At 39.4% G+C, this 19,933-nt stretch overlaps 1 long non-coding RNA gene across 2 annotated transcripts in view; it reads right to left on the minus strand.

Moving 5' to 3' along the window:
- LOC145544626 (uncharacterized) overlaps positions 1 to 19,180 on the minus strand; it is a 51,995-nt gene extending 32,815 nt beyond the window's left edge. Inside the window, exons 1-2 of one of the 2 annotated variants that reach the window (XR_014081495.1) lie at positions 19,139 to 19,180; positions 11,255 to 11,318 (exon numbers count right to left, since the gene is read on the minus strand). This is a non-coding gene — a long non-coding RNA (uncharacterized LOC145544626). The remainder of the gene's footprint in view (positions 1 to 11,254; positions 11,319 to 19,138) is intronic. The other variant, XR_014081494.1, reaches the window with a different exon arrangement.
- Between the last annotated feature and the right edge of the window lie 753 nt (positions 19,181 to 19,933).

The following is a 19,933-nucleotide window of genomic DNA, read 5'->3' on the forward strand; positions in this document are numbered from 1 at the left end:
AATTGGGATAAAGAAACAAAGTTCTGTCTTGGTCTTGCCTCTAAATCTCTGGGCAACTTGAAATCGACCTAGCTGGCCCCCTTTTCTATAAAAAATTATCCCCTAAATGTCACTCTTGTAACAGTTGGATAGTCCTATGTTTCTGGACAATAATTTCTAACCCTGGCCTATTGCTTAAGGTAGAATTTAAGATGAAGTAATGGGTTGAATGATAAGAACCACTTGCATCAGCTTTATTTTTTGTCTTAGAAAGGAGATAGAAATTGCAGAATTGGAGGAGGTTGATGCAGTACTGGGAAAGGCCAAGATTTTACCACACAGAACTAAATGCCTTTCTTCTTCCCTTTTCCTCCTTCCCTCCTTCCCTCTCTTCCTTCCTTCTTTTCATTAATCGCAGTATCATTTACCTGCTACAAGAGCTCTGATGGAATTTAATGTACAACATGGTTCTAGACCAGAAGCACAGCTGCATAGCCAAAAAAGGGAGGGGGGTAGAGTGAGGGTTAATATTTTCTAACACACAAAACAGGCAGGACTGCTCTGGACAGAGGATAATGCAAACTAGCTTTGCTGGAAATGAGCTGCAAAATACCTTCATTTTCTACTACAGTGAAACCCTGATAAAATCACAACTGTTAAGGTCATACAGTATATCAGGTGGAATCACAGTCTTTAGAACTCCATTATTAATGCAGACAACCTCACAATCAAAGAGGATGAGAGCACCGTTTCCAGATGCCAATGATTTGATCCTATCTTATTTGGCTGTTTACATTTAAATAATGTGACTGTATAAATTTAAATAATATGAACCACCAACAGATGGATCCCAGTGAAAGACTGCACCTTCTCTGAGACCCTGAATGTACACTATACAGTGCTTTACAATTTATTTGAGCAGAGCTCATATTTAAAAAAAAAAAATGGGGTGGGGGATAAAAAGAGAGAGAGAGAGACTCATTTCTTCTGCCATTATGGAAATAAAAGGACTACCGCTTTGGTTGGTGACTGACGGTGCCAAGGAAACATGCAGTCCCCTAACCTCCGGTACAATGTACCCATAAGGTACCAAGCATCAAAGCATATTAAAAGATATTAACTGCATATTTGCTTATGAACAAGATAAAAAGCTGTAGGGCCTCCAGGTTCTCAAGCTGTGAGTGGAACAGCTTTGCAATTTGCCTGCAAAACTGCATTTTGATCTTAATGAATATAAAATGGCTGCCATTAAAAGTAAAACAGATTATTTCGGGTCTTCCAGGGCCCATAGCTCTTTGCCGGCCTTGGAGGGCCACTATGATCTTTCATTAAAATCTCACAGCAGGGCTCCCTCACCAGCAAATCAAGCCTTGCAGTCTAGGAGATTGGCTACATTTAAAAGTAATTTTCAGAAATCTACACAGATTTTCAATTTGGTAATGAAAGCCATAAGAGAATGCAGGCGGCATTTTGTCGAATATTGTTACTGATCCAGTGCTCACATTCGTTAGAAATTAAACTGCCCTGTAACTATCGCACTGATGGCAACTTGCCATTTCGGCTGCGTTCTAATCTCAGTTTGTTAATGAGGAGCATGTGCTAATTGTTGTCATCCTGACTGCCAAGCACTCCTTCCCTAACGCACATGCTTTACCTGCTCAGAGGTAGAACCTTTCACTTTGTCACCGACCAAGCTGGAACAATGTTGGCGTGACTATTGCTTTGTAAACAGAGACAGTCAAGCATCATCAGAAAAAGCAAGATGAAATCAAATCGGAAATTGGGTGCCCTTATTTTATTTGGACTCATTTGTTGGTTTTTCAGTCTAGCCTAAGTTTTCTAAAGTCCTTGAGTAGACACAACGTTCAGAGTTGTGTGTTACTCCCCAGAACAATCTGAACAAACTAATTCACTGAGGATAACTGGTAAAGTCAATATATTATAAACTGAGGGAGGGTTACAGTCGAGAGGGATGGAAGTCGGGAAAAGTCCAAAGGATCTTATCCGCTATCCAAAGCTGGGTGGCAAAACACACCTAAGACCTGAAATGGAAGTGGACTACCACTGGCTCTCAAAAGAAAGTTTAACCCTTTAATTCCATTCTCCAGATCCTAAAGTTTAGGAGGTATGCTACCCCAAAGAGGATGATCCTATAGGAAGAATCATTTGAAGCCACCATAATGGGGGGAGAGAAGCCACCAAAGAGAGGGAAAAACTAATAACATCAGTATCCAGAGGTGTGATGCCAGCAGATATCTGAATGGATAGAAACACAGAGAATAATTATCAGTGATAACATGATTAAATAGAAAAAAATTACATAAATGCATTCTAAGACAGAGTAGGCATTCTTGCCTTTGGGTTCCTTATTAAAAGAAATTATTTATTTTTTATTTATTTTTATTTTTGGTTGTGCTGCATCTTCATTGCTGCTCAGGCATTTATCTGGTTGCGGCAAGCATGGGCTACTCTATAGTTGCAATACACAAGCTTGCCATTGCAGTGGCTTCTCTTTTTTGTGGATCATGGACTCTAGGGTCCTAGGGCTACAGTAGTGGCGGCTTCCTCAGCTCTAGAGTGGCTTAGTTGCTCTGCGGCATGTGGGATCTTCCCAGATCAGAGATCGAACTTGTGTCTCCTGCATTGGCAGGTAGATTCCTTACCACTGAGATGCCAAGGAGACCCATTTCTTATGCTTCATATTGATATAAGAATTGGGTAATGTTATTTTTCTGAGATTCTAGAAACAAAAATGTCAGATTAGGCTTCCCTTTTGAAAATGCATTCAATAAATTTTCTTTACTTGGCAATTCTCTTACCTGGCATCTTTAGGGCTAAGCCCTTTCCTGCGCTAAAATGTGGTGAACAACAAGAGCTATTCTCCACTTCCTCACTGCTGCTGCTGCTGCTGCTAAGTCGCTTCAGTCGTGTCCGACTCTGTGCGACCCCATAGACGGCAGCCCACCAGGCTCCGCTGTCCCTGGGATTCTCCAGGCAAGAACATTGGAGTAAGTTGCCATTTCCTTCTCCAATGCATGAAAGTGAAAAGTGAAAGTGAAGTCGCTCAGTCATGTCCGACTCTTCGAAACCCCATGGACTGCAGCCTACCAGGCTCCTCCATCCATGGGATTTTCCAACCAACAGTACTGGAGCGGGTTGCCATTGCCTTCTCCGCCACTTCCTCACTGGCTGGGTATAAATTCTTCCTGCTGGCACAGACAGTGTCTCCATTTAAAATAACAGTTCCCCTTGGCAGGTCACTGCCAGCTGCAGAGCATGCATGCAGAGGTGTAGACTTGCAAGGGCCATCTTGTGGTTCAGTGCAAGTGTGTCTTTAGCTCCTCCTAATATACCAGGGTTCTCCTGGAGCACCTGGGCTATGCTCCTTTGGTTTCCACAAAGTGTAGATTCAATTGGCTGGCATGTCTATGATTTCAAGAGAATGACACAGGGGCGCCTAATAAGGTGCCACTGCTAATGTGTATTAGTTTTCTGAAGAGAAAACTCAGGCCAATTCCTTGTTTCTGTGGCCTCAGGAGACCAACGGGAAATAGATACAAACAATTTGGTAAGCAGTTTTGAATCTGTTCCACCTATAGTTGCTATTCTAATTCCAGGAAGCATTCATGTAATATGGTTGAATTTTAAATGCCAAGTGACACTAAGGGAAATTCTGCTGAATCCTCCTGAATGCAGAAGTCTAAGACTTCTTTTATTTCACCTGTCGTCAGTTCTTCTAATATTCTCTGAGAGCTTCCAGGTACGTTTTGACAACTGTATACTATAAGGTTTCTTTAACCAATATTTTGGCTTGTGCTAAATTGTGGGAAGAGTGATGGGACATTACTAACTCTGACTCTCAAGTGTTAAGTGTAACAGATAATAATATCCCTCAAATTATCATCGTGGGTAGAAAACTGCATTTTAGGTCATAGAAATTAATAAAATTAGTCTTCAGGTAATCAAGTTAAGTTTTTAGTTATAATAAAGTGTAGTTATTTGTTTCCTTCCGGAAACATAATTCTATAGGAACAAGCTTGTCCTTGCTTTGACTTGATTAATTCTGCTGGGAAATACATTTACATGATATAATATGATACTATGTTACATATGTATATATATGTTAGATGGAGGATCTTACTTTACAGATCAAATGAAAATATAAAATATGTATGGCCTTTAAAGGGACAAAATACAAATTTTCAAATAATACATTTATGGCATTATGAACTTTTTTATCCTTTCTCTACTTTGGAAAGTGCAATATGGCATTTTCAGTTTTCTATCACAATTATTATTTAAACTAAATATTAAAGCCCAAACAAAATTTAGGGGGAGCAGAAGTATGTAGTTTGAAAGTGGACACCTAAGGTGCACATTTCTCTCAAAATTCCATTCCTAAATATAGAGGACTAAGCCAAGATTTAAGGTCTACATAAAATTTTGCTTTTAAAAAACAATTTTAAATATTATAGACTCTGTTTTAAAACAGATTTTTAGTTTTTGTTTTGCTCTGACAATATAATATAGTACATTATATGCTTGTTCTAACAAATGGCTTGAAATACAACATCATAGTACGTGCATATACTTTCATATTTACTTAAGTGGACTGCATAGATTCAGTCCCCAAATGACAAATGTGTTTAGTACCAAAAGTTAATTGGCAAATTGCTTTAGAATTTGTAATAAATTTTTCCACGGAAACAATACTTAAATAGCAGCTTGGTTACAAAGCCTAAAAAGCAAATTTGTCATCATGTAGCTGAGCTAAAATTCAAATGGCTTTGGCCTTGTCCTATGGTTCCTGAATATAGAAAAGCCTGAAATAATGGCATGAGCATATAAGGGTCCAGTGAAAGGAGGATGCAGAGAGGGGCATGGTTTCCCTTTCTCTTGTTCAGAGCTCTAGTCCTTCCACCTCTACTGACAAAGACCCCATACCTAGGCTAGACACAGATATCAATCTCACACTGCCCCCAATTCTGTAGCTTCTGAAACAAGGCTCTGAAAATCTGCAAAGTTTTTTTGATTCCAAAATCAACTGCTTCCCATCCAGCCTCCCAGCCTTCTAATTATATTCCAAATGCTTTTACCTAGATGTTGAGAGGAATGAGGAACAAAATCAAGTAAGGGGCAATGAAGAAGCCATGTTTCCAGAAAGGGTGCTTCTGCTTTGGATTTGAACATGGATCTTGGTAATTGAGTATCCCTACAATATCCTGGAGTGTGAAGTCAAGTAGGCCTTGGGAAGCATTACGATGAACAAAGCTAGTAGAGGTGATGGAATTCCAGCTGAGCTATTTAAAATCCTAAAAGATGATGTTGTTAAAGAGCTGTACTCAATATGCCAACAAATTTGGAATACCCAGCAGTGGCTACGGGACTGGAAAAGGTCAGTTTTCATTCTAATCCCAAAGAAGGGCCATGCCAAAGAATGTTCAAACTACCACAAATTGTACTCATTTTACATGCTAGCAAGGTAATGCTCAAAATCCTTCAACCTAGGCATCAACAGTACATGAACCAAGAGCTTCCAGATGTTCAAGCTGGATTTAGAAAAGGCAAAGGAACCAGAGATTAAATTGCCAACATCCATTGGATCACAGAAAAACCAAAGGAATTCCAGAAAAACACCTAATTCTGCTTCATTGACTATACTAAAGCCTTTGACTGTGTGGATCATAACAAACTGGAAAATTCTTAGAGAGATGGTAATACCAGACCAACTTACCTGCCTCCTGAGAAACCTGTATGCAGGTCAAGAAACAACAGTTAAAACTGGACATTGGACAATGAAATGGCTCAAAATTGGGAAAGGAGTACATCAAGGCTGTATATTGTCACCCTGCCTGTTAAACTTAAATGCAGAGTACATCATGCAAAATGCCAAACTGGGTGAAGTTCAAGCTAGAATCAAGATTGCTGGAAGAAATATCAATAGCCTCAGATATACAGATGACATCACCCTAACGGCAGAAAGTAAAGAGGAACTAAACAGCCTCTTGATGAAGTTGAAAGAGGAGAGTGAAAAAGATGGCTTAAAACTCAGCGTTCAAAAAATAAAGATCATGGCATCTGGTCCCATCACTTCATGACAAATAGATGGGGGGAAAATGGAAACAGTAACAGACTTTATTTTCTTGGGCTCCAAAATCACTGTAGACAGTGACTGCAGACATGAAATTAAAAGATGCTTGCTCCTTGGAAGGAAAGCTATGACAAACCTAGAAAGCATATTAAAAACCAGAGACATCACTTTGCTGACAAAGGTCTGTCTAGTCAAAGCTATGGTTTTTCCAGTAGTCATGTCCGGATGTGAGAGTTGGACCATAAAGAAGGCTAAGTGCTGAATAATTGATTCTTTTGAGCTGTGGTGCTAGAGAACACTCTTGAGAGTCCCTTGAACAGCAAGGAGATCAAACCAATCAATCCTAAAGGAAATAAACCCTGAATATTCATTGGAAGGACTGAGGCTGAAGCTGAAGCTTCAACACTTTGGCCACCCAATGCGAAGAGCCAGCTCATTGGAAAAGACCCTGATGCTGGGCAAGATTAAAAGCAGTTGGAGAATGGGACAACAGAGGATGAGATGGTTGGATGGCATCACTGAATCAATGGACATGAGTTTGAGCAAACTCCAGGAGACAGTGAATCCTAGTGTGCTGCAGTCCATAGGGTCACAAAGAGTTGGACACAACTGAGCAACTGAACAACAACATGGATATCTAATCCATATAGAACCCTGGTTAATGGCAGCGTCATCAGGCGGCCCTCTCCACCCCACCACCACCATGTACAACTGTGTAGCAGAAGCCTAATGGGATGATGAAGAGCAAGTAGGCAGTTTACAAGGGGGGCTATACAGGCAGTAGTGAGGGTTGATGTCTAGACGTTAGGGTCACAGAGCATCCTGTTGAATATTTTTACTATGTTTGCCCTCCTGCCTGAAGTTCTCAGTAATATGCATCTATAAATGCAGAATGGACTTTTCTGTCTTGAGAGAAAGTAAAGCACTTGTTGAGGTCATTCTATGGTTCCAGCTTATTAGATTGGATAAGTGGTGCTAGTGGTAAAGAACTCGCCTGCCAAAGCACGAGACTTAAGAGACATGGGTTGGATCCCTGGGTTGGGAATATCCCCTGAAGAAAGAAATGGCAGCCCACATCTGTCTCCAATTTTAGTTGAGAATCGAAGGGGGCTTTTGGAAATACCTAGAAGGTACAAAAGAGGATTTTTTTTTCCCCCTACACTTTCTAATGGTAGAAAGAGAGGGCGAAGATATGCTTGGAGGATTGGAGCAATGCATGTGGACAAAAAGCCAAGCAAGCTTAAATGTGAATCTAAAAAGGCAAAAACTAAATGAAGCTTTCAAACTTGGTATTGGGCTGTATCAAGAGGTATGATTTGAAGAGAAACAGTAAATGAGTTGGCTAAGATTTTTCAGAAGAAAATAGCAAAGCTAGGTAGACATCATGTATTTTTCCTATATGTCCATGTAACATTTAACAGACCAAAAATTATATATTGAATATGTAAGTTTAATACCAAAAGCTAACTATGACCCTAGACCTATATCAAGTCTTATAAAGGTATGGGGCTCTTGCCTAGCAGTAACCCACAAATCATCTATGCTCCTTCACCAGCTCCCTTTCCAATCTGCTTTAGACCAATACTTTGATTTACAACACAATAAAAAGAAGCTGGACTTCCCTTGTAGCTCACCTGGTAAAGAATCTGCCTGCAATGCGGGAGACCTGGGTCCAATCCCTGGATTGGAAAGATCCTCTGGAGAAGGAAATGGCAACCTACTCCAGTATTCTTGTCTGGGAAATCCCATGGATAGAGGAGTCTGGTGGACCACAGTCCATGGGGTTGCACACAGTCGGACATGACTTAGCAACTAAACAACAACAACAAAAAATTACTAGAAAAAATTTTTAAAAACATACAAAATTCAAGCCTAAATTTTTATTATTAGAGTCAACATACATAAAATTATTTTTTTCAAATTGCTTTAAAAATTTTGTCAGGCCTCCTTTCCATTTCCGTACTCACCTTTTGGCAAACCGATAACACACAGCTCACAGACTGGCACTGCTCTGTTAGTCACATTTTGAAAGAGTTGTAACATGGATGTGACTTTAGTACTTTATACCAAGAAGGAATGGACTTAAATGGCCCTGATGAGGACCCCTGATAGAATATATTTTGGTGAGGCTAAAAAAAAGAGAGAGAGAATTCAAATAGTATCATTTCAGAAGAGGAATGAATACCCATCCCATGCTTTCCTAAGGCAGATCACAAAACTAACACAGTCATGGGGAAACTTTCTCCCAAACTGTTGCCAGAAGACTCTTCCAAATGAAGATCTTCTGATACATTCTTGGCTGGCCTTCTGCCAGCTGCGTCCCTGAGAAGATGAGAGATCAATTTGCACATATTTTATACTGAATTTATTTTGACCCAGGAGGAAGGTTTTGTTGGTGAGTTAAAAGTGATGAGAAAGTTGAAAAGAAATAATGTGTCATCTTAAAGTCTGTTATAGTCATGGAAAAATAATATTGGTCACAGGTATTCATCCTAAAATTTAGGAAAGCAGTCATCAAAATAGAGAGAATATAGGTATGATCCTATGTCTAAATAATTTTAAAGGTAAAATATGCCTATTTTAGAAATTCTGACAAAATAATCACAGATTATTCCAAAGGTATTTAAAAAAAACATAACGTGAAAAGAACATTCTTTTTTCCTTTTTCAAGGTAGTGAATGCAGAATATAAAGGGATATACAACCCAAAGAGAAGGCTGAAAACATGATGGGGAACCAATGTCAAAAGTACTTTAAAAATGTTATCAGGAGACCTGAAACTTGGCTACAGGTTGAAAAACTGCCAAGGACAACAGAAAGCTACTTTAAGCTCTGTTTATAAAGAAGAACAAAGGGATAGGCACATTGATTGGGGCACACAGCAAAGTGTTAACAGATGTCACAGAGAAAACAGAACTATTCAACTCTTATTTTGATTCTAAGGTCTCTATCATGATGAATGATCTTCAAGCTGGAAAGGGCAAAGCAACCAGAGTTAAGAGGGAACCAGGACCCAAGATAAGTTTATATTTACTAAAATATAACCTAGTTGCTTAAAACGAGTTCAAGGCTCCAGACCGGAAAATGATCTCTCCAGGTTATTGAAAGAATCTGAAAAAAGGTCCAGATGTGATTGTGGAAATCCTACCAATGGTTTTTTAGATAATGGTCTAATCAAGGATGGCCAGGGATTAGCATGATCTACCAAAAGAAAAAAAACAAAGAACAAAACATCTTAGTTTGCAAAACTAAAAGAAAAATATTCAGAATATATCTCTAGCAAAATTCTAGAACAGATTATCACATCCATGGGGTGTGGTACTGACCCCAAATTAGCACAGGCTCACTTCATATCACATGAGTCTCTCCCTCCCTCCTTCCTTCTCTCCTTTTTTTCCCCTAGGAATCTCACTTTTTTTCTTCCTTTCCATAATTTTTGAGGGGTTCTTTTCTGTTTTATAGAATAGTTTGGAGAAATGACTCCATTTCATAAAGACATTTAACACTTTCATGCAGAGCATAGTAGGCTGAAAAAAAGCTCATGTAATTAGGGCGCCTCAAAACTGGTTGAACAAATGTTCCCAAAGAATGCTTGCTAATTAATTTGGGGCAACCTCGAGAGTTTTCAGGTAATGTGCCCTTTGGACTTCATTTCACTCCTTTGTTCTTTCTCTTCTCCTTGTAAAAATCTTTGCTCTAGGACTTTCCATATTCCATGAAAATATATGCTCTGATGTTTGTCTCAATTAGATTCCACAAATATGCATTTGGGGGAATGTATAACTTGATGGACATGGGTTTGGGTAGATTCCGGGAGTTGGTGATGGACAGAGAGGCCTGGCGTGCTGCAATTCATGGGGCCGCAAAGAGTCAGACACGACTGAACGACTGAACTGAGCTGAAAGAATCCAATGGGCTCTGGCATTATGAGCTGGTAAGATTCAATACTTCCTTTTATGTAGCTCATAATTCAATACAGAAATAAAGGAGTAACCAGCAGTTACAATGCAGTATAACTCAGAAAGAAGCAAAGAACATTTGTTGTGTTCCAACCTTTCTTCTAGGCACTTTGCTAAGGGCTTTACATATTTCATCAAATCCCCTCAGAAATGATATGGGTAGAGAAATGATATAAAATGATATGATTATCCCTGGTATTGATGAATACGAATAAAGCCCCAAGAGATCAATTAACATGCCCCAACTCAGACCTCAAGCCAGCCATGGAGCCTGAATTCGAAGTTGAGTTACTGGATTCCAAAGCCTATGCTCTATTATACCCCAAATGAAAACATCTGAGTCAGGAAGAAGGTAGGCTCATTTCCAGCAAAGACAGGCTCCCTGAGTGTTCTGGAAATGAAGTGCCATCCAGGAAAACTTCCCAGAGGAGAGGAAGACTAGTTTGAAAAGAGTTATAGATGCTAGCTAGCCACAGAGATTGACAGAGTGTTGAGGAAGAACGTTTAGGCAGACAGAATGACATGTATGAAACTAATTAGGCTTAAAAGGATGGGAATGCATCAAGCAGCATTTTCGGTGCATAGTCTAGTGTTTGGGGAATTGGGGAGGAGTTAGGTTACAGCAAAACAGAAGGCCAAATAGAGAGGTGACACCAGGTTCACATTCTCTGTCTCTGTTTCTATCTCGGTCTCTCCATCTCTGTCTCGTGCATAGAAGTTTTATAAATGTGTATTATTAAAAATTCATGATTGCAAAATGTGAAGTTTCGGTGTATCAAGTTTCCTCACTACTTTCTTTTTCCTATGTGTTACCATCTGACGTATCTGTAACTTTCAATGTTCTCCTCTCTGCTTCAAGTTTTCCTCTATACATTCAACAGATGTGCTTCAATTTACGCATGAAATGACTTGCAAAATTGTGTGATTTTTTTTTCAGTAAATGAAGTATTATATTAAAGATACTAGGGAAGTTCCCTTTTAAAGAAACCTTATGTCAAATTGCTTTGTAAAGCAAACAATGACCCTATAACCATTCTCTAAACCTAGATTTCCATATATCAGATTTGAATAAAAAGATACACCTATACTTTATTTTTACATCTGTCTGCTAGCAGTACTGCAACATAATAGTATGCCAATTTGAAATACCATAATTTTTATACTTTTCAGTTCTCACAATGCAATCTTAGAAAATGTATTATATTCCATATCATACTCACACATACTTTCTTTTCCTTAGTGGAACTTTAGAATTTTCTTCCCCTTGAGTTTGGGGAGGTGTGTAGTAAGCTGCAAAGTTAGATAATCATCAGATATAGGGCAATTATAATGTACTGTGTCTGGTACAATGTGTTCTGTATGCATTTTTACAACAGATTTCTGAGGTATGAATAATGGCCTTGACTGATTTACAAGTTAGCAAACTGGGGCTCAGAGAAATTGAAGAACTTCTACAGGTGTCCAGGCTGTGCTCTGCTCCAAGTTAGCCTGACTTCAGAGCCAAAAACTAATACTATTATTGTATGTATCCTCTTATTATTGGAACAATGACTATGAAGAAAAAATTTGTTCTTACGGGAGGTGACAAAGCTTTTGCCAGATGTTGGTGGTAAAAAGAGCATTTTAATGAAAATTAAAAATTGTTCTAGCTACTTCTCTGTTGTCAGTTGCCTGAACAAAACATTGGCTCACTCAGGCCTCAGTTGATACATCTGTGAAATGATACTCCATGTTCTTCTCTGCCAGGTTCATGAACGTTCTACTGTCCTACAAAAAGACACTGCATATACTCCAAGACCCCCTTTCCTCATTTTTTTCTATTTGTTTTAGTAGACAGTGACTTCAGAAGAACATTTGTAGAACAAGGAAACCCTTTCCCAGGCTAATTAAAAATTCAGCAATTTCAAAGAAGAAAATGGAGAAAATATTTAATTCTACCTTTTTGGCTGCTCTGGGTCGGGACACTATCCCCAAGTAGCACTGTTTATAAACCAAAGATCTTTCATCAGTGAAAAAAGACTCTTGAAGGGAAGATTCAGATCTCTTCTGATTTGACCAGACCTTGGTTTGGAAAAAGCATGAAGAATTTCAGAGATGAAAGTCTTGAGCACACTCCCTGCTGTTCACCAAGTCAGGGCCAAGGATGACCCCGGGGTGCCCCTCACCCCTACTCCCCCAGCATGCCCTCTGTCCCCAGGACCTCAGAGCATAGGCCATCCCAATGTTATCATTCACCTAGAGAAAAGAACAGCTTTTGATGACCTTTCTTTTGCCTCTTTTCTTTTTTGATCAAGGTGACTTATAAACAGCTGCAATAAAAATGATTTTTTTTCATAAGCGTCTTCTCAATAATGTCTCCGAGAAAGCAGAGGCTAAAAGATACGTGACATTCATAGATGTTGGCCCCTGAAGCCACAAAAGCCAACATGAGCAATTTCTTCATTTGACCAAAATGAATGGTCACCACAGAAACAAATGTAACTTTGGGATCCCTGATTTGGCTGAGGCAGCTTAAGGGCTCAAACTTAATAGACTTCTCCCAACCGATTAGGATCTCGGTACTGGCTGCATCATCCTGTCAGAGCCAATAGCCAAGTCCAAACCGCAGCCTGCCCTTGATCCCTGACCTTAGCATACAAAGTAAAGGGATGGAGACTGTCACAGGACTCCTAAGGAAGCAACCTGAAGATGGTGTTCGTTTTGCTTAGTGGTCTTTTAAAAAAGACAATTAAGCATTAAGACTAGATGGATGCTCACATAAAACACCCAACAGTAAAAGCACATTTTTGTATTGCAAAGGCCCAGGAAAGCCATGCCTAAGAAGGAATTAGCTACTATCATCTACTAGTAGATGATATTACAACTGAATTAATGATGTCTCACATTCACTGTTTTTAAAAAAGTGGGGGAAAAATAACAGGAATCTTTTAAGGAGCAGTAAGTGATTACTATAAACCTTAAAAGTTAAAAGAAAGCTCATTAAAGAGAATGTTGGTTACAATAATATATAATTTATAAATCCTTAATTGGAGTATTTTTTCCTTTAAAAAATAGATCTACATTTCAGGGAAATTGCTGTTAACATAGTTTTATGGACTGTGAGCAGTATGTGTGTGTGCGCATGTGTGTGTCAAAGAGAGACAGAGACAAATTCTGCTGTTTGGATGCTTTATACTCTACATGGTATTTTAAACCATTGTTATTTTAGGCAATTGTTTTTGTAATAGATACACTAAAGGTGATTATTTTATTTTATTGCTAGTCATTGCTGACTGAAATATTTTGCCAGATGAAAGTAATTATTACAACTATATTACTTTTGTAACCTGTTATGCGTATTGAATCCCAGGTACTCATAGTATGTTATCCTGTTGAAAGAGAAAAGCCATATGATACTATGCTCTTATCTTAACATATATAGAGACATACAGCTGTTATTCCTTTTTTTTTCCACTGTCTGTATTTTTACATCTCCAAAGGTTGCAGGAAAACTCTAACCTTGTGTTATAAATATACATTTCTTTTATAAAGAAATATAAAAATAAGAAAAAACAGAATAATGCAATAGCAAAGGTCAGTATTATAAGCAAAGAAATGCAACAAATCATCTTAAGTCAATGACAATAAAGAAAAGTGGTCCATATCATATCCAAGAAAAAAAGGAAAGACAGAAGGATGGAAGGAAAGATACAAGAAAGCAAATCAGGAAGAAGGAAGGAAGGAATGGAGGAAGGGACGAGCAGGGAGGAAGAATCAACAAAGCAGAGCTGTTACCGACAAATTCAATTCCACCAATAAATCGTTGGCCAGCATTAAACATGGCTAATATTTACGTATTTGAAATCATGTGCTACCTCTATACTTTACTCCAGAAATCACTCATGCAGACAGAACTGTACTCTATTTAAGAGCTTTTATTTGGAAACATGGTCATAGGAAAATACTACTAGAAAAAAATAATGTCTATTAGCTTTCTGTTCTGACCAACTAGTTAATTATCTGGCAAATTCCATTGGAAGTTTCGTGCCCTAATGCTCCAGCCAGACAGAAGAGCAGCATCAAACCCAGAAGCATAGATTACAGTGGCAGGGCATGTAAAGTGATGGTAGTTGAGTTTCAAAAATGAGAAGAGAGTTCTTTTTCCCTTAATTTTCCTTCACAAACTACAATTCCTCTATCCTCCCACCACATCTGCCACCCCATAATCCTACCCTGGGTGGGTCCTTGAATTTTCCTCGAGAAAACCATCCAGCCCTCCATAGGGATTTGGTATGGATCCCAGAAGAAGGTCGGAGTCAACCCATTTCACCTGCCAAGTTCAGAGAAAAGCCATGCTCTCAATGACATATAAGAGACCTCTGTGATCCTGACTTGAACTTTTTTAGTGATAAAAGAGAGCTGTGGCAAGATTCTTGTCTCTCAGGGGACAGATGGAACTCTGCCATAATGTGCTGTGGGTGTGACCCCACCTGAGAATCATAGCATATTGTGACTTTTTCTTCATTTTTTTCACTTTTTAATTTTTTTTTTAATTGAAAGAATAGACCAAGTTGGCTGGGACCAAAGTCTTCCAAAAAGACTGGCTTGTTGAAATTTTGCCAATGTTCCTGCCAAGAGTCCTAAGTGCCATATTTGCTACTGGAACAAAAGGAAAAACTTCATCTACAAAGAGACTAATGGACATGTCAGCTCAGTCCTTCTAAAAAGTCTTCCAGGTGCCAAGGTGTTCCCTCCTGTGCCCACCTCCAAAGCCCTAACACCATGTTGGCAAGTGGTGGATGGCAGTGGAAGGCTTTTTCTGAACCCTCAGCCTCATGAGGAACAATGTTTAATAGGTGTTTCCATCACAAGGTTGCCATGTTTCATGAAGCGTATTTGATTCTACACCAAACAAATGATAAAACAAACATAAAACAAATGATTTGCAGTTGCTTCAATCTGCGGGAATGAAGACTCTAACTCACCTGACTCTATAATAGTGAAATGAAAGTCGCTCAATCATGTCTGATTCTTTGCAACCCCACTGACTATACAGTCCATGGAATTCTCCAGGCCAGAATACTGGAGTGGGTAGACTTTCCCATCTCCAGGGGATCTTTCCAACCCAGGGATCAAACTCAGGTCTTCCGCATCGCAGGCAGATTCTATATGAGTTGAGCCACCAGGGAAGCCCCACTCTAAAATAAAACCTCCTCAAATCTGGTACTCTGACAGCTACGGTTAACTCCTGCTGGTTGCAGAGCTCTGCACAACTGCAGCCACAAAGATATTCTTAATGTTTTTCTGAGGGACTGGGGCTTGAGGATGGATAGGGAGATGGGGCAGAGTCAGGAGCAGCCAGCCCGTCTTTGAAAGGACAAAGTCTCTAAAGGAGGGAGTGGGGAGAGAGAAGCCTCGAGGGCTCTGGCTGAGACTCCCAAGCATGCCTCTTCCAGGCAGGAAGAAGAAGCACAAAGCAGGAGTGGGTGGCTATCAAGGACAGCGGTGTCACAGAGGTCAAAGTTTGGCTCCCATGAGCCTGCTGAGGGCCACAGACAGGTCAAAGGCAAGTGTTTGCAGAAGGGACCACTGGCCACAAAGGACTAACACAATGTCAGTTTCAGCTGTGTGGCAGGCTAAGAAGTGTAAGCGTAAGGAAGTTAAGAATAAAAGAAATGGGAAAGCATGGAATTGGCACATCACCTGTTTGAGGTGTTGAGAAATGAAAGAAGGAAATGTGAGGTTACGCACAAGAGGCAGCAGGATCACATAAGTTGAACAATTTAAAGTGCAGATTATTTGCATGGGAAAACATTATAAATATGTTTCTAGTCAGTATGGGCTTCATTCAAAGTAAAAAACAGTTGCATAATTAAACATTGTAGTTAAGTTGCTAAGTTGTGTCCTCCTCTTTTGAGACCCTATGGACTGTGTAGCCCTCCAGGGATTTCCCAGGCAAGAATATTGGAGTGGGTTGCCATTTCTTTCTCCAGAAGATCTTCCCAACACAGAGATCAAACTTGCATCTCCTGCGTCTCTGGCATTGGCAGGCAGATTCTTTACCATTGAGTCCAATTAAACATTACATATTTGAGTAATGCAAACATGATGGGAAATTTTGTGAAACAAAGAATTATAATAAATAACATTTTTAGCAGGTGCTTTCAACGTTTACATAGTTCTTTCCTATGTCCTTTAAAAATCCCATGAGATGGATTTTGTCATTCCTATTTTACAGATGTAAACCAATCTCCCTGGGGTACAATAAGAGTGGTGATGGAACTAGTGTCTTCTGGTGGTACCATCCTTCCTTTTTTTCCCTTCTATACAAAATCAGTTATTCATTGGAAAAAAAAATACAAACTGAAATTTACTTTTAACAAGACTTTTAATACAAACAGAAGGGTTTTTTTAATGTAAGAAGATCTTCCCATCAATATGCCCCACCAACCATACTCCTTTAGCGTTATCTCGAGTACTAAACTAGCACCAACTGAGCTAGAATTACCCTTCTCTCTTCTAATAATTCCAACTGCAAAGGTTATGCCATTCTCCTATGATCCATCACAAATGCCAGCAGGAAAGAAAGGGTTGTTAATATATAAATATCTAATGCCTACTCCAGTATTGTTCTCCTATGTAACACACATGAAGACAACTACTTTTCAAAGGTATTAGTCTTCTCCACAAACCTATACATGAAGACTGACATACACATTGCTACCCTGCTGGAATAATAATATCAGTATTTTTTAACACCAAAAAAAATCTAATAAAAGGTTTTTACAAAGGATAATTAAGCAAGCTAATATAGTAATAAGTGGAATACACAATAAGAATACGTACTAAAATATCTGCTCTGTGCAATGCAGAACTGGTGTTTTAGGAGATTAACAATTATGATTGCCAGTCCTCTTCTGATTCTATAATACTCCACACAATCTTTTTTAAATTACTTTATTAACCTTTCCTCCTAGCACAGAAGTGCCCGATTATAGATAATATTTCAAAATCATCTGAGGTGTAAGTGTGTTTGATTTGCTCGGTAATTATTTGTCTACTTTATTACATTGGCTGAGCACACAAGCTTCTTGACCAGCTTTATTTCAAGTCCAGTTAAGAACAGGGTCATATCATTTTGTGGATCACTCCCTTTGGGCCCCGACATACAGGAAATTTTCATACTGGAGATGGGAACAGTGCATGGAAACATAGTCCATTTTAAACATGGAGAAATCGTTCCCTGTCTTGTTATTAAAGCTTCCAGGCCCTGGGCTTAATGGAAGGAACATTGTTCACAAGCAAATGGAAGATATTTATTCCCCATGTGACTAGGATGCAGAACACCAAAGTCTGAGCATGCAAATGTCCCTTGATGAAGTCTAAAAGCTTAAGCTTATCACTCACATCGCTCTGGTGGCCTTATGCAGGGTCTTTATAATTTGTTCCTTGTCATTCATACCACTCAGGACAACACTTCTATTTTGATCTGAATCATGAATGCACTTCCAGCTTGTATTTTGACTCACTCAAGGTTGAAAGGAATGGGGAGGGGGCAACCAAAAGGGGAGATCACAAACCTTATCCTTTTAATAGGGGTCTGGAAGAAAGCGTAAGGTCTGAAAATTACACTGGGTTTGGCAGAGGGAAAGTTTGCCTCTTCCAACTTTCCAACTCGGTAATGAAACCAATACTTACCTGTTCTTAAAGATGAAAATGCATTGAGATGAAACAGGGTACACAGCTTATTCTTGAGGGCCACTGCCCGGATAAATGCACAAAGCTGGAGGACTCTGTTTATTGTCCACAATCAACAAATCCTGAAATTTCCATATGTAGCAGGATTCCCGGGCTCTGTTAGTAAGGTAGGGATATGGCTGGCCAGCTCAGTCACCCATGGAATTACAGTGTAGGGTATGGATGCCAGTATTTTAGACCCAAACCAAGCATAAAAAACACAAAGTAAAATTCAGTGTCAGCACAAAGTTGACAGCAAATGATTATAACAGCTTCGAAGCTTGAAAAAGAGTGTAAATAACTAGGATCCCCTGCGGGCTCACTCAGCCTGCATACATAACAACCCTGATGGACAGCCTCTGTGGTAAAGTCGGGGAACGAGGCCCCGGGAAGATGCAAAAATTCTGTCAGCAAAGAGCCTTAACTGTCACCTTTCTGACTAAATCAGCTACTTTCATAGAGGGAGAGAAAGAGAACAGTAGGCTATGCCTTGGAAAGACCAATTGCCCCTTTGCCTGGGAAGCGAGGATGTTAATTACCAGCTCATCTGTGGTTATCAGGGCTCTGCAACACACCAGCTTTCGCACTTCAGGAATACTGCTCTTCTCCCTGATCTTTAATCCTTGGTGCTTTTAGTCCACAAAAGATTGTTATTCAGAACAACTCTGCTATTTAGAGAATGTAAAAATAAAGGCAAAAAAGAACAGTCTACCCTCCCATAGTGAATGGTTAACTTACTGGATCTCTTTGACTTGAAATTTAATTTTCTTTCCTTTATGTTTAGGCACATACACACACCCACATCCAACAGTGGATTGGTTTCAAATGACGAAACATGGTAAGCAGATCATGGCGTGGGGCCTCCAGCCTGCTGTAAGAGACCCCAGCTTTGTGAGTCCCAAACCTCATCATTACTTGTACTTAGAAATGCAAAGGAGAAAAGAAAGCAGTTGAGGTCTCCTGCACACACCTAGCTGGCACCGCACGCTACAGGTTTGTAACTCCTTTACAAGATAATTAATCAATTAGCAAATGATCCCTTTCCCCTTTGTGATTTATGCTGCATGAGAATTGCATCTCCAAATGAAATGGCAGGCCACTTGTATTGAAACTTTGCCCTTCAAACACATTGGTCTTATTTATCTGAATTGAGCAGATGCTTTGCACTGCCAGCCCATTGTAACCGGACTGTTTGCTATTAGAACCTAAGTAAGATTTAAGCTAAACAGAAGAACATAAATATGACATCCTACAGACATTCATGATGATCTACTGTGCTGTATCATCACCAGCCATTGCTACTTATTCATATAGGAAAAGAGGGAGGAAATACACTTGACATTGCTAAAAGGGGAACCATGGCCACCAGAAGGAAAGGTGAAGATGGAACTTACAGTTATTGGCTCTAGAGTACAATTCTGAGGGTCTTCAAATGTAATTCAATTGCTATAATGTATACATTCTATTGACAGACTCAATAATGCCCATTTCTTTCAGAGTTCCATATTCTAACCGGCATCTCTTTGGAAAGCAAAGATATCAAGGAGGTTTTCTTAGAGACCAGGATATTTGTTTATGGGGTCTCCCAGATAAGCATCACTGAGGAGAGGGTCTGGCCAACAATGGTGTGATGGAATCTTCACTCGGCTCTGGAAGTGGTCAAAAGAAGAAATGGCTGTGAAACTCCTGTATCACTTTCAGGTTTTCAGATGCCTCCACTGAGAAATACACAAGTTGAACTATGTGTTTTTGGTTTTTGTTGTTGTTGTTCTTTGCACAGCTATTGCATTATGAATCTCTGCATCCTTCCATATGTATACTGCTTCCAGGTGGGATAATAGAAAACATCTTTCCCTCTAGCCAGGGCAGGGGTCTAAAATATTTTCAAAGCAAAGAGGAAGGTCCCCAGAACTATACAAACATTTCAGCAGCCAAATGAACTGAAAGTCTGTTGCTGTGTTTTAAAGTCAACAATTATGTATTAAATTACTCCTGTGTACACAGAACAACAAAGGCATTTTGGGTCCATTTGTACAGGTGAGAAAATGGGTCAGCTATGTAACACTGAACCCCAGGTGTGCATATGGCAGAAAAATTCTGTCATCTATTGCTTCCATGGAGGACTTCTGGGACAGGCTCAGAGCCCCATGCAATCACTTGCCAAGGCTTTAATAATAAAACAGCTACAA

The sequence above is a fragment of the Giraffa tippelskirchi genome, chromosome 4, assembly GCF_054371585.1.
Source record: "Giraffa tippelskirchi isolate mGirTip1 chromosome 4, T2T-mGirTip1v1.2.pri, whole genome shotgun sequence".
Taxonomy (NCBI): domain Eukaryota; kingdom Metazoa; phylum Chordata; class Mammalia; order Artiodactyla; family Giraffidae; genus Giraffa; species Giraffa tippelskirchi.